The 13305-nt window shown below is 50.3% G+C and overlaps 2 long non-coding RNA genes across 2 annotated transcripts; one reads left to right on the top strand and one right to left on the bottom strand.

The window, feature by feature from the left end:
- Positions 1-3725: 3725 nt before the first annotated feature.
- Positions 3726-5493, bottom strand: LOC135580598 (uncharacterized). Its single transcript, XR_010475518.1, has 2 exons — positions 5287-5493; positions 3726-4509 (listed from the first exon to the last, which is right to left on the bottom strand). It is a non-coding gene; the product is annotated as an uncharacterized LOC135580598 (long non-coding RNA).
- Positions 5494-11068: 5575 nt separating this feature from the next.
- Positions 11069-12719, top strand: LOC135580599 (uncharacterized). The gene is made up of 2 exons (XR_010475519.1): positions 11069-11154; positions 11936-12719. It is a non-coding gene; the product is annotated as an uncharacterized LOC135580599 (long non-coding RNA).
- Positions 12720-13305: the final 586 nt, after the last annotated feature.

The raw sequence follows: 13305 nt of genomic DNA on the forward strand, positions 1-13305 counted from the left end.
TGTTCAGTTGGCTGTCAATCAACACTCCCAGATCCCTTTCTGCCAGGCAGCTTTTCAGCCACTCTTCCCTGAGCCTGCACCGTTCATGGGGTTGTTGTGACCCAAGTGCAGGCCCCAGCACTTGGCCTTGTGTGCTGGTTTGACTGAAAATGGGTTAGCTTTCTTCGTGCAGTTAGAAAACTTTCCTTTTTCATAGCTACCACACTATTTATTTGGACTTAGTTGAGAACAAGCAGATAACACCCCAACACAGAGTTAATGTTTTTAATTGCTTTGGTCTGAGAGCCAAGGACATTTTGAGTACCTTGCTTACAGGTGTGAGGCATCAAGGAAGGGCGGCAGAAATGGAGCAGAGCTTGACTGACATCCAGACTGATCAATTTGAGTATTCCATCCCATTAGTATCCTGCTAATGATTTAAGGAGAGTTGGGGAGCAAGAAACTTCCAGTTTTGGCTCTAGTGATCTCTCTGGTTTTTCACTCTCTCTCTCTGTTGGTAGCCAGAAAGTTCAGTTGGGACACTCAGCCCAGCCTTTTGCCATTTTGCAGAGGCCTCTGGGCTCCTCTGCCTTTTTTCTCTCTTTCTCTCTCTCTGGGATCAGCTTTAGGACCAGGTGTGGCTTGCTGGGATTAGCTGCTCATTTGTGGCCAGAGTTTATTTGGAATTGTTTTGAGTATATTTTATTTCTCTTATTTATATATCTCTCTCTATATCTATCTATATATATATAGATATTTACTAGTAGTGTATTAGTATTTTGTTATTTTAGTTATTTTATTAAACTGTGTTTATCTCAATCCGAGTTTCTCCCTTCCTTTTTGATTCTTTACCTTGCTGGGGTGGGGCAGGGGAGGGGGAGAGCGAATGGCTATTGGTTGTACTGCTAACTTGGGTTAAACCACGACACCTTGTTAAACCTCAGGCACTTGCCCTCAGCGCAACTCTCCAGCTGGTCCAGATCCCTCTGTATGGCCTTCCTACCTTCCAACAGATCAACGCTTTCACCCAATTTGGTGTCATCTGCAGACTCACTGAGGGTGCACTCAATCCCCTCATTCTGATTATTGACAAAGAGACCAAACAAAACTGCCACCAGTACAGAGCCCTGAGGACACCACTCATAACCAGCCACCCACTGGATTTGGTTCCTTTCACCACAACTCTTTGGGCCCGGCCATCCAACCAGTTCTTTACCCATTGCAGATACACCCATCCAGGCCATGAGCTGCAGCTTCTCCAGGAGATGCTGTAGGATATGGTGTCAAAGGCTTTACTAAAATCTAACTACACAACATCCACAGCCTTTCCCTCATCTACTACGTGGGTCATCTTGTCGTACAAGGAGATCAGGTTGGTCAAACAGAACCTGCCTTTCATAAACCCACGTTGACTGGGCCTGATCTTATGGTTCTCTTCTATATTCCATGTCATGATCCACAGGATTATCTGCTCCATGACCTTCCCTAGCACCAGGTTAGACTGACAGGTCTGTAGTTCCCTGGATCTTCCTTCTGACGCTTCTTCTAGATGGGTGTCACGTTAGCCAAATTCCAGTCAACTGGGACCTTCCCAGTTAGCTAAGATTGCAGATAATTAATGGAAAGTGGCTTGGTGATCACCTCCGCCAGCTCCCTCAGCAACGTTGGGTGCATCTCATCTGGCCCCATAGACTTGTGGATGTCCAAGCAGTATAGCAGGACGCTAACCATTTATCCTTGGATTATTTGTGCTTCATTCTGGTCAGCATCCCTGTCTTCTGGCTCAGGGGGCTGGGTACCTGAAGCACAACTGTTCTGACTATTAAAGACTGAGGCAAAGATGGCATTTAGTACTTCAGCATTTCCCTCATCTTCTGTCACTATGTTTCCCTCTGTATCCATCAGGGATGGACATTCCCCTTACCGCTCCTTATGTTGCAGATATATTAAACTTGTTGCCTTTTACAGTGGTGACCAGGCCCGTATTTTGACAAAATGGAGTGCAACAGACTTACCACAGAATCCCAGAGTGTCAGGGGTTGGAAGGGCCCTGGAAAGCTCATCCAGTGCAATCCCCCCATGGAGCAGGAACACCCAGATGAGGTTACACAGGAAGGTGTCCAGGCGGGTTGGAATGTCTGCACAGAAGGAGACTCCACAACCCCCCTGGGCAGCCTGGGCCAGGCTCTGCCACCCTCACCCCAAACAAGTTTCTCCTCAGATTTCAATGGAACCTCCTGTGTTCAAGTTTGCACCCATTGCCCATTGTCCTGTCACTGGTTGTCACTGAGAAGAGCCTGGCTCCATCCTCCTGACACTCCCCCTTTCCATATTGATAACCATGAATGAGTCACCCCTTAGTTTCCTCTTCTCCAAGCTAAAACTTATAGGTTTAACCAGTCAGTTTACAGGGAATGTTGGTGGGGGGACACATAAGGGGATGTTGCTGGCTGAATACAAAAGGCAGATCACAAAGCTTGTGTGCTCCAAGTACCTCAGTCAAATGGGGTAAAGGAGGAGGAATCACCTGTGTTTGGAATTAGGGTAAATACGGGGCTGTGTCTTCCCATGCTTTTGAGAGACCCCATAGAGACTCCAGTGCACTTTATTCATCAGTGTCCTCCAGGCTGAACAAAACCAGAGGCTTTAGCTGCTCTTCATTTGGCTTCTTCTCCAAACACTTCAGCAACTTTTTAGCCCTCTTCTGCTCACTCTCTAGTAGCTTAATATCTTCTTTATCCCATGGCACCCAGCCCTGCACACAGTGTCTCAGGTGAGGCCGCTCCAGTGCAGAGCAGAGCGGGACAGTCCCCTCCCTCACCTGGCTGGCCATGCTGTGCTGGATGCACCCCAGGGTACGGTTGGACCTCTTGGCTGCCAGGGCACACTGTTGGCTCATGTCCAACTTGCCGTCAAACAGAACCCCCAGATCCTTCTCCGTGGAGCTGCTCTCCAGCATCTGGTCCCCCAGTCTGTATGTACAGCAAGGGTTGCCAAAGAGGGGAGAAGGACAAAGCAAGGCCCTTGCACTTGCCAGCCTAAGTGCGGGGACACTGAGGTTTGCAGGGAGAGCTTGGTGCAGCCTGGTGATGGGTGCAGGGAAGAGTAGGGCGGGAGGCCTGAGCAGCAGCGCTGGTGCTGGCAGGTCCAGGCAGCATCAGGCAGAGCTGGGGAGGTCCCTGCAGAGCTGCTGGGGGGAGCAGAGTGGCGCAGCGGGAGCGTGCCCTCCTCTCCTGTGCTCCCAGCCCTGGAACTGACATCAGTGCCCCTTCTCCTGCCCTGTGCCCAACAAACCTCTGCAGGTTTCCCGAGGTCTGGCCCTGCCCCGTCTCAGCTCCCTTCTTCCTGATGGCTGCTTCTGGATGGGGGATCCAGCAGCGGCTCAGCAAATCACACAAGAGCTGAGGTGCAGATCATGCAGGCCAAGCCTGGCTCAAAGCAGGGTCAAGAAGAGGAGGCTGTTGAGGGCCTTGTCTGGTTGGCTGTTGGACATTTTCTAAGATGGAGAATCTACAGCCTTGCTGGGAACCTTTTCCCCATCTTGACCACCATTGTTTCTGGCATTAAGTTTATTTCCTCTCCTGTCCATTGCTTCTGGTGTCCTGTCAAGGAATTCCACCCACCCTGGCACTGTTTCTGCATGGGGACACAGTCATTGTCATGGGAAAGAGCAGGTTCTCCCTCTTTCTTGCAGAGCGGTTGAACAACTGACAGAGGAGGAGGACAAACCACCATGAGTCTCCAGCTATGCTGCACAAAGTCTTTAATGAGAAGGAGCAAAAGCAGTGGCACAGAACAGAGATCAAGAAACACATCTGCAGGGTTCAGGGCAACACAGAGAACAGCCCATTGCCCAAGGACAAGCTTGAAACACCAAGCACTTGCCTTTCCCCATTCTGCTCCACCTGCTGGCAATCCCAGCCCAGCAAGAGCAGTCCCTAACTCCAGCACCCTCCCCCAGCACCAGGAGGTTCAGCAAAGCAGAAGAGAACGAGCCCTTTCTCAAGGAGCTCAGAGCAAAGCAGAGCCAGAGGAGGCACAGCGAGGCCTGACGTGCAGCCAGGAGCCGTGGGCACAGGTCCCTCCTGCCAGCTGGCATGAGGACACCCAGCCCATCTGCAAGGCCTGGCCACACTCCTGCTGTGCAGTCCCCATCATTCTTCCTGCTCCAGAAGGGACGATGCACCAGGTTCAGCAGTTCAGTCGGCAGCGGGGTGGAGGCAGGCACAGCCCTGACCCCCCCAGACCAAGGGAGCCCCCAGAAGAGATGGGAACCCCCCCAGTGCTGAGGGAGCTCCCAACGGCAGCTGACAGAGAGGATCCCACAACTGTGTTCTGAGGGAAAGAAGTGAGGATGGGGCCCGGCAGGGTCACCACCACTGGAGAGGCCTCGATGGCCACCGTCGAGTCACCACAGCGGGCGACACAGGGCTCACTGCAGCTGCTTGCAAGTGGGGTTGGGCCAGAGGAACCACAAGGTGCTGGGATACAGGGTCTGAAGCAAGACATCTCTCGGTGAGGGGGGCAAAGCTGAAACACAGAGCACAGACACAACACAATTTCAGTCTGTCTTTCTTGTCCTCAGTTCTCTCTGCAGATGCACTTCAGTGTCCTCCACCTGCCTTTTAACTGTAAGTTCAGATATTGCCTCCAGCTCATCTTGCTGACATGTACAACAGGTATGACACCTCAGCTAAAGCTAGATTTGAATGCCTACGACCAAAGAACTAACTGATTGCTGATGTCACAAGGACCTCCTCCTGCATTACCCAGTGCAAAAGCCCAGATGAAGGTTCATGCCACTAGTCCAGCACAAATAGGCTGCGTGGAACAAGGGTCTCAGAAATCAGCTCTTGAGAACACACAGTGTGCACAGAGCTGCCATGGCCCTCACTGTGCTCTCTGAGTTGCATGGTCCAGAAAGGCTGAACCACTGTTGGGACAGGACCCAGCTCAGTGGATTTAAAGCCCCTGTGGAGAGCCTGATCATACCCCATCTCCAGAACAGGCAGTGCTGCATGGAAGGAGCCACTGGATGCACTTGGCCATTTGGTTAGAGACCATCTGTCTAAAGCAGAAATTCTGCTGAGCAGACCTCCCTGCAGCTGAGCCCCATTCATCCCCTTGTGCTTGAAAGAACCTTCCTCTTCCCAGCTCTCCCCAGCCAGGCCCATCAAACGGGAAAGAGGTGGCAGCCCTTCAACAGTTCTATTGCTGTGCACGTTGAGGCAGCCCAAGCATCCACCTGAGTAGCCACCATGACAGCAGTCCAGCCCATGGGGAGAGATGGAGTGCACAGAGGCTTACCTCGTTCCTGGAGGAAAGGGAGGCAAGAGAGGAGGATGCAGAGCCTGGAGCAGCGCAGGCTTTTATGCTGTGTCCTAGTGCTCTGTGGGGCCACAAACATTCCTTGCTCATGAAGCATCTAAGCTCCCATTAGTTGTTGCTTGCCAAAGCCTTGCTGGTGATTGAGTCCCTGCCCCTTTCATCTGAAATATTTTGCTCCCACTTCATAGTAACTGGAATGAGCTGTGAATCACAGAATGAGTTTTGATTCTAAAGGTCCTTAAATATAATTTTGTTCTACCCCCCTCACGTGGACAAGGACACCTTTCACAAGAAAAAGTTTCTCAAAGGCCCTTCCAGCTTTAAAGTGCTTTAAACACTTCCAAGATGGAGCAATCACAGCTTCTATGGAAGGCCTGGTCCAGTGTCTCACCACCATCACAGGGAAGAGTTTCTTTCAAATATTTAATCTACATCTAACCTTTTTCATTTTAAAAACTTTGCCTCTCTTCTTGTCACTGCACTCCCTGACAAAGTGTCCCTCCCGATCTTGAGGTCTCTGAAGAGCCTTCTATTCTCTAGCATGAAAAACCCCAAATCTCTCATCCTCTCCTCCTAGGAGAGGTGCCCAGACCCCCTGATCATCTGTGTGTACTACTCTGGACCCAACTGAGCAGGTCCATCTATTTCCGATGTTGGAGGCCCTACATCTAAACACTGTACTCCAGGTGGAGTCTCATGGGGCAGAGTAGATGGGTAGAATCACCTCTGACTTTCAGGCCACCCTTCTTCTGATACAGCCCAGGATACAACTGGCTTTCTGGGCTGCAAGCATGCATTGGCAGCTCATATTCAGTTCTTCATCCACCAATATGCCCAAATCCTCCACCACAGGGCTGCTCTCTATTCAGTCATGGCGCAGCCCATATCCATGTTTGGGATTGCCCTGACCCAGGTGCAGGACCTTGCATATGGCTTTGTTGAACTTCATGAGGTTCGCCTGGACCCCCTCTCTAGCCTGTCAAGGTCCCTCTGGCTGGCATCCCTTCCCTCTAAAGTAACAACCATGTCACTCAACTTGTTCCCATCCGCAAGCTTTTTGAGGGTGAACTCAATCCCACTGTCTATGTTCTCAGGAAAGATTTTAAATAATACTGGTCCCAGTACAGACCCTTGAGGGACACCACTGGTCGTTGGTCTTCCCCCGGACTTCAAGACATTGACTGCAACTCTTTGAGTGTGACCACTGAGCCAATGTGTAGAAGGCCAGTAAGTTTCTCGGGCACAATTTGCCAGGACAACCATGTTGGCTGTCACCAGTCATCTTTGTTTCCATGTGCCTTAGAATAGTTTCCAGGAGGATCTGCCTTATGGTCTTGCTGGGCAAAGAGGTGAGACTGACCAGGCTGCAGTTCCCTCAGTCTTCCTTTCTACACTTTTAAAAAGTGGGGGTTATGTTTTCACTTTTCCAGAAATTTCACCAACCTGCCACAGCTCTTCAAATTTAATCGCTATTGGCTTTGCAACTTCATCTGCCAATTTCTTCAGGATCCTTGGACGCATCTCAACAAGTCCCGTGGAGTTGTGCACATTCACGTTTGTTATATGGGCTTGAACGTGATCTCCCGTGATGACTGGTACTTCATTCTCCCAGGCCCTGCCTTTGGATTGCATTAATTTGGTGTTGTGGCTAAGACACTTGCCAGTGAAGACAGTGACAAAAAATGTTGTTGAGTATATCTACCTCTTGCATGTCAATTGTAGTCATACTACCCCAGTCTTGACCCATTGGGTAAATTCTTCCGCACTAGTAAACAACAGGTCCAGCAGTGTCTCTCCTCTGGATGGAGTTTCCATCACCCGTAATAAAAAGTTGTCCTCAGCACATTCCAGTAGTTTCCCGGACTGCTTGCGGTTTGCCGTACCACTTTCCCAGCAGATGTCTGAGTGGCTGAAGCCCCCTATCAGGATCAGTGCTTAGTGACTGTGTGTCCTGGTTTTGTTAAAAACAAGTTTCTCTTTTAGTGAATTTGCCTGTCAGCTAAAGCCTTCATATTAACTGCATTTTCCTGGAGAACCAGACACATGTTTTGGTAAACCTAGCAATGGAATGCAGCCTTATTGATAAGCACGAATGGACATCTCGCGAGAGGGGAGACGAGAAAAAAGTGACCAAGAAACTGACCAACTGTGTATAACATTCCATTCACGTGAATACTTCACATAAAAGTGCGAGATCATGAGGATCTCGTCCCTTTTTCCCTTTTTTTCCTTATGGCCGTCATTAGGAGAGGACCTTGCTAGTCGTCACTGCGAACTGAGGCCTAGTGAGAGACTGAATCCAGCTCCGGTTGGCTGCAGACTCCAGTCCAGGACTTCGGGTGCCAGCTCTGCAGTTGCTGAGACTTTCAAGGTAGGTTTTGTATATTTTGTGTTATTTTCTCTATTCTTATTAGTAGCATTAGTAAAACATTGTTAATTTTTCCAACTCTCTTCTCTCTGTCCTTCTTTCCCTCCCGATCACCTGTCCTGAGTGGGAAGGGGGGAGAGGGAGGGGCAAAAAAGGGGGAAGTGGGGGGGAAGAGGAGGTTAACAATGCATTTGCCAGGGTTTTATTGTCACCCCGCAATCTTAACCCTCGACATTGTGATACGTCGAAACAATTCTTCTGTGTCCCGCATTTGTAACGTAAATAAACTCTGAAGCTCAGCTTGTGTGCAGCCAGATTTTAAGTGGGTTTGTGTCTCATGAATTGCCTTTGTCACATTGCCCTCTTCATGGTGAGCATAAACACGAGCCACGGTGAAATGCATCTATGATGGACACCTTGAGTTAGCTGTTGGGTGCTTTTAGTGCAGATATTCAAGCTAAACCTATGGAACATTTCTACAATGGGTCATTGTAGACACACAGGAGAGAGCAAGTAGGTTCAAGACTGCACAATCTCGTACAGGAGAATAGATGCTGTTCTGCAGGGATGTTGCAAAGCTCAATAGCAAAGAAGGATCATTGTGGGCTGGAGGAAAACCCCTTGCAAGCAGGACTGAGGGCCACAAGGACCTTAAATACTCATATCAGGCTCTGCCACAGCTTGTTTAGTCTGCCCATGAGCCCAGGGAACAAAAGGAAGATTAATAATAATGAAGAGCAGCCCAGAGGGTCAAGCCGATCTCTTTCAAGTAACCTCTCCATGGGATCTCCATAGCCACATCCCTTGATAAGCAGGCCCTCATGTTTCTTCCAAGAAGGAATCTAGGCTCGGATCAAGAAGTGAAGAACCTTGTGAAAAGAAGCAAATCAACACATAGGAGAGTGATCACAGAGAAGCCCATGCCCATCTGTGAAAGACACCCACACCCAAATCGACTTGATTTGCTCAGAAAGAGCATCCCATACCCCAGAGGTATGCATGGCCTGATTTTGCAGAGAGGTTCAGGGCGAGAGGCAAAAGCTCATGGCCTCTTTTCTTGGTCACAGATGGGGTGATCTATTCCATACATTTCAGACTACAAAGGGACATTGGATCAGTCTCACAGAGCACCTGGGAGTCATCATGATGTGAAAGAGTTGGGAAAAACCCTGAGCTCCTGGCAAACGTGAGTCATCATGCTGTGGACTCCAGTGGACAAAGTGCCCCAGCCTCAGGCATGTCAGAGATACCAGAGTCATAGCCTCATTCCTCTGAAAGCTCTGCTTTCCTCAAAGGCATTACCACACCTTTTAGCATCATTCCTGAATCAACTGGTGCTTCTATGCAGCCTTGTGCTGCAGCTGACTTCCAAGGCATTGCTGTTTGTTTGCTGCTCAAGGGCTCTTGAGACTCCATGCTCTTCCAAATAATGATGGTTAGAAGGGACCTGAGAAGGTCCTCTGGACCAATCTCCTGCTCTGAGCAGACAAAGCTTCCCACTTACCTCAGGAAGCTCTGAGCCTTGTCCTGTTGACTTCTGAACTCTGCCACCATTGGAGAAGTCACTGTCTCTAGGACAGCACATCCAGGGCTGCACTGTGCCCCTTGCGGGCCACCAGGAGATGGCAGTGAGGGTGCCAGCATTGTTTAGCAGTTACACAGAAAGGTCTGGGGAGATGAGATGAATAGATTTTCTCATGTGGTCAGTATAATGACACCTCAGGGATGGCCACTTCTCTTTCTCCTTCTCAGTCTGGTTGTTTCATCCCACTTTTGAAACCCACCGATATCTAGGTTTGATCTGAATGAGCCAAGAAATCTGTTTGTGCTCCATGAAGACCATGAGTGCTGGATGTGTGAATGCCACCTGGTCTGCATTTCACTTTCATGCCATTGAGTATAACCCTCTTCTGGGCAGCAGGTGTGACAGGAAGAAGAGGGAAAGTCTGTAGAAGCAGAACTTTCACTGTAAATCCTGGAAGGAGCCTTCACTCCTAATCCTTCTGTTTACTTCCCATCCACCTCCAGACCTCATCCCATAACCCTGGGATCTTCTGGAGAGAAGTACTGGCAGAGGAACAGACAGAACGTGAGGGCTGGAGCACGTGGTGTGTAGGGTAAGGCTCACGCCACTAGGGTTATGGAGTCTAGTGAAGATGAGCAATGTGGGGAGCAGGAGATGGATGTAAATGCAAAAGGGTAAGAGGGCTGAAGCTGTTGAGTTATTGGGGAATTTGAGCTGCTTGGAGCAGTTCATTGGAGCAGAGGACCTCCAGACACCCATTCCAACTGTTGTACTTCTCAGGTATGCTGAATGAAAGAGTCGCTTTGGTTGGAAGAGACCCTCAAGAAAATCAAGTGCAGCCGTTGACCTAACACTGTCACATGAGTCCTTGAGTAGCCAGCAAAAGGTCATGCCTTGGAACATAGCAACAGTTCAAGATCACGTAGAAGCACCAGTGGTTTCATGAGGCCATGAGCTCTGGTATCGCTGGTGCACCTGAGGCCAGGACAACATGTCCACTGAAATTCACAGCAATGACTCATGTTTGATGGTAGTTCAGGGTTTTTCCCAGGTGCCCTAGGATGCTGATCCAATGTCCCTTTGTAGTCTGTAATGCATGGAATGGGCCGTGCCATTCCTGACCTTAGAAAAATGGCCATGAGCATTTGGTTCCTTGCCCTGCACTTGTCCGCATAAGCAGGCCATGCAAGCCTTAGGGCTCTGGGGTTCCCTTGCAGAGCAAACCAGGTCCATTTGGGTGTGGGTCTCTTTCAAGAAAGGACAAAGGCATCTCTTTAATCACAAAACCTGGATGTGGTACAGCCTGATGAACATGAACAAGGTTGTCGTCGCTGTCATTCCAACCCACAAGGGACTTCCCTCCAGCCCCAAGTGGTTTTTCCTTGCTGTTCAGCTTTGCCACATCCCTGTAGAGGTGCATCTCTTCTCCTGTATGAGATTGCACAGTCTCAACATTCTGTTACAACTTACTCATAGTCTCCTCCGTGTCTACAATGACCTGTGGGGAGGAACGTCTCTCAGGTTTAGCCTGTGTGCCTGCACTGAAAACATTGGAGAGTTGACTTGACGTATCCTTTAAAGCAGAACTTCACCATGATTGGTGGTTGCACTCACCATTAAGAAGGCAATGTGACAATCCATATCACAAAATAACCAAAAAAATCAACCTGAATACTAGACTTAGACCTCAGAAGTAAGTTGCCTTATGAAGCTGGGACACAGATTAATTATTTTGGTGTCCAGCAGTATGAAAAAGGAACACAGCATTTGGGATGAAAGGACCAAGTAATTAAGCACCAGCAAGGACTCATCAAGCAACAGCTACTATGTGTTTAAATGCTTCATGAGCAAGGAATGTTTGTGGCCCCACGGGGCACTAGGACACAGCATAAAAGCCTGCGCTGCTCCAGGCTCTGCATCCTCCTCTCTTGCCTCCCTTTCCTCCAGGAACGAGGTAAGCCTCTGTGCACTCCATCTCTCCCCATGGGCTGGACTGCTGTCATGGCGGCTACTCAGGTGGATCCTTGGGCTGCCTCAACGTGCACAGCACTAGAACTGTTGAAGGGCTGCCAACTCTTTCCCTTTTGATGGGCCTGGCTGGGGAGAGCTGGGAAGAGGAAGGTTCTTTCAAGCACAAGGGGATGAATGGGGCTCAGCTGCAGGGAGGTCTGCTTGCTCAGCAGAATTTCTGCTTTAGACAGATGGTCTCTAACCAAATGGTCAAGTGCATCCAGTGGCTCCTTCCATGCAGCACTGCCTGTTCTGGAGATGGGGTATGATCAGGCTCTCCACAGGGGCTTTAAATCCACTGAGCTGGGTCCTGTCCCAACAGTGGTTCAAGCTTTCTGGACCATGCAACTCAGAGAGCACAGTGAGGGCCATGGCAGCTCTGTGCACACTGTGTGTTCTCAAGAGCTGATTTCTGAGACCCTTGCTCCACGCAGCGCATTTGTGGTGGACTAGTGGCATGAACCTTCATCTGGGCTTTTGCACTGGGTAATGCAGGAGGAGGTCCTTGTGACATCAGCAGTCAGTTAGTTCTTTGGTCCTAGGCATTCAAATCTAGCTTTAGCTGAGGTGTCATACCTGTTGTACATGTCAGCAAGCTGAGCTGGAGGCAATTTCTGAACTTAGAGTTAAAAGGCAGGTGGAGGAGAGTGAAGTGCATCTGCAGAGAGAAGTGAGGACAAGAAAGACAGACTGAAATTGTGTTGTGTCTGTGCTCTGTGTTTCAGCTTTACCTCCCTCACCGAGAGATGTCTTGCTTCAGACCCTGTATCCCAGCACCTTGTGGTTCCTCGGGCCCAACCCCACTTGCAAGCAGCTGCAGTGAGCCCTGTGTCGCCCGCTGTGGTGACTCGACGGTGGCCATTGAGGCCTCTCCAGTGGTGGTGACCCTGCCGGGCCCCATCCTCACTTCTTTCCCTCAGAACACAGTTGTGGGATCCTCTCTGTCAGCTGCCGTTGGGAGCTCCCTCAGCACTGGGGGGGTTCCCATCTCTTCTGGGGGCTCCCTTGGTCTGGGGGGGTCAGGGCAGTGCCTGCCTCCCCCCCGCTGCCGACTGAACTGCTGAACCTGGTGCATCGTCCCTTCTGGAGCAGGAAGAATGACGGGGACTGCACAGCAGGAGTGTGGCCAGGCCTTGCAGATGGGCTGGGTGTCCTCATGCCAGCTGGCAGGAGGGACCTGTGCCCACGGCTCCTGGCTGCACGTCAGGCCTCGCTGTGCCTCCTCTGGCTCTGCTTTGCTCTGAGCTCCTTGAGAAAGGGCTCGTTCTCTTCTGCTTTGCTGAACCTCCTGGTGCTGGGGGAGGGTGCTGGAGTTAGGGACTGCTCTTGCTGGGCTGGGATTGCCAGCAGGTGGAGCAGAATGGGGAAAGGCAAGTGCTTTGTGTTTCAAGCTTGTCCTTGGGCAATGGGCTGTTCTCTGGATTGCCCTGAACCCTGCAGATGTGTTTCTTGATCTCTGTTCTGTGCCACTGCTTTTGCTCCTTCTCATTAAAGACTTTGTGCAGCATAGCTGGAGACTCATGGTGGTTTGTCCTCCTCCTCTGTCAGTTGTTCAACTGCTCTGCAAGAAAGAGGGAGAACCTGCTCTTTCCCATGACAGTGACTGTGTCCCCATGCAGAAACAGTGCCAGGGTGGGTGGAATTCCCTGACAGGACACCAGAAGCAATGGACAGGAGAGGAAATAAACTTATATGCCAGAAACAATGGTGGTCAAGATGGGGAAAAGGTTCCCAGCAAGGCTGTAGATTCTCCATCTTAGAAAATGTCCAACAGCCAACCAGACAAGGCCCTCAACAGCCTCCTCTTCTTGACCCTGCTTTGAGCCAGGCTTGGCCTGCATGATCTGCACCTCAGCTCTTGTGTGATTTGCTGAGCCGCTGCTGGATCCCCCTCCAGAAGCAGCCATCAGGAAGAAGGGAGCTGAGACGGGGCAGGGCCAGAGCTCGGGAAACCTGCAGAGGTTTGTTGGGCACAGGGCAGGAGAAGGGGCACTGATGTCAGTGCCAGGGCTGGGAGCACAGGAGAGGAGGGCTGATGGGAATGCATTAAAGAAGTGACCCAACAGCAAGGCTGTGCATGCTGAGGAAAGCTCTG

This window comes from Columba livia, chromosome 11, assembly GCF_036013475.1.
Source record: "Columba livia isolate bColLiv1 breed racing homer chromosome 11, bColLiv1.pat.W.v2, whole genome shotgun sequence".
Taxonomy (NCBI): domain Eukaryota; kingdom Metazoa; phylum Chordata; class Aves; order Columbiformes; family Columbidae; genus Columba; species Columba livia.